Raw genomic sequence first — 2,062 nt, 5'->3', positions numbered from 1 at the left:
CGGTACGCAGGCTGAAGGGGCTTTTTTCCCCCCTCTTCCTTTCAGCTTCCCCCGTATGCTTTAGGCAGGGCCGAGTTCCAGAGCAGAAGGCGCGGTAGAGAAGAGACCCACGCAACGTGCTGCCACGCTGATGAGTATAAAACCAGAGCCTGAAGGTGACTGGGCCTTACAGGCCATGTCAGAAGTCAAAATAGTGCCCGTCATTGGGAACGGAGTGACCATAGCAGAGGGCGGCACAGCCAGTCCCCGGACCGTGCCCAAAACCAGGAGTAAAACGTGATGGAAAGAAGGCAAACTAAGGCAAAGGCAGGTCCGAGGGCCCCGCTACACATTCAAAGGCAAGCAGGGTCCTACCCAGCTGTAGAGTTGTTACACATTTTCAAGAACTCACTTTATAGCTGGATAGCCATTTTTGTCACTTGATAATTACTTTGCCCACATGGCTGGTGATGCTGTGATGGACCAAGTCATCACGTGATCATTTCTTGCGTGACTGACCAGTTCATCGTGTGACCATTACTTTGTACACGCAGCCAGTCTAACCCCATTGCACGATGAACCAAGTAATTGCATAACGGCCGTAACATGTAGCAGGGGTCCGAGCAGGACATCTTGGTCCCCACAATGCCCTGCTGCCTGAGGACACTGTAGTGCCTCGATGCAACCCGGATCTACCCCTGCAGGATTTCCTTCTAGTTATTATTAAAGCTTTGTGCCCAAAGGCTCGTCTAACGTCTCTCCCGACAGCACAGCTGGTCCAGCAAGAAGAATGGCCAGGAATATCTTTGCTTCTCATCCCAAGTGCAAAGTGCACAGAGTGCTCCCCTAACACTGCAAGGGAGACCTAATTAGCAGCCTGCAAAGTGGTCTGAGACACTCATTTTAAGTGTCACTTAGCAACACACAGTTATCACAACAAATGGCACAGCGGGGACAGAAACGACACACTGGATACAGGCCCTGCTTGCAGCAGCTGAAGGGAAACCTTCATGAGCAGCTAACACTGAACGGATTAGAATACAAACCAATTTAGCTCTTGTTCCTTCCAGTGGGGAGCAAGGGGGTAAACAGAAGTGCACACACGCGTGCATACACAGCACACACAGACCAGCTTACTGGCATCAAAGCAGCAAACCAGTGTAACGAGAGCAAACCACGGACAACAAGGGAAATAGCTTCCCATGTCAGTTATTCTCATGGCCAGGCAGTTTCTTGGAAAATCCAATAACCCAGCGGTATCCAATCAGCAGTAGGTCACGCAACTTGTACAGATTCAAACAGACGAGAAGCAAGTTTCTCGTTTCGGCCCCTGGAGAAGCACAGTGCAACGGGGCGGAGAAGGGAGGACTTCTATGAAAGCGGGGGAGGATGGTTAGCATTTCCAAGAAAGGGCAGAGTGTGTGGTCTGGAGACGCTGTACAAGATCCCGGCAGGGCCAGGCGGCCGGACAGTCAGTGTTGCGAGGCTTGGATAAAGGGTGACAAAAGGCCTGAGCAGGTGACATAGCAGAGGTGCCCATCTCTGATGTCTCCAAATTGACCATCACAGCACCTCTGCCATGGCCAGTTGCCACAAGTTAGCTGCTTGGGAAGCAGCCAGTCTATCAAGTGTTAACTATTCAGGCATCTCCTGTACCAAGTCCCTGCAATACACACTCCGCTCTGACTTTCCACGCCCTCCTCAAGTGATCCCACCCCTGCAGCCTCACAGGCCCAATTCTGATGCTCCACTTCAATGCTTGGGGTGGATAGCAAGGGCCCAAGCAGGCTCCGATTCGTGAACTGGGCCCCAATTCAAGTGAAACCAGCTGCAGGGCTCCGACTTGTGCTCTGCTTTCCTGTACCCCGGGGATCCTGAGAGCAGCTGCAACGCTGCTGTGCATGTTGGCTACGTCTGGAGGTCAGGGCTGCTATAGGCCTCCTGGGCGGCTTTCTAAACTGGGGTGTTCTCCAAGGACAGTTTCCATCTGCTCCATCTCCATCGTAGGCTGATGGAGAAGCTTGCAAAGGCAGCTGATGAAGGCCTCCTCAGCATCCCATGAATGTCACGTCTTCTACTGCTT

This window comes from Crocodylus porosus, unplaced genomic scaffold (assembly GCF_001723895.1).
Source record: "Crocodylus porosus isolate Cpor-Errol unplaced genomic scaffold, CroPor_comp1, whole genome shotgun sequence".
In the NCBI taxonomy this organism is placed as follows: domain Eukaryota; kingdom Metazoa; phylum Chordata; order Crocodylia; family Crocodylidae; genus Crocodylus; species Crocodylus porosus.
The sequence above is the reverse complement of the archived record's forward strand: the minus strand, read 5'-3'. Positions refer to the sequence as shown.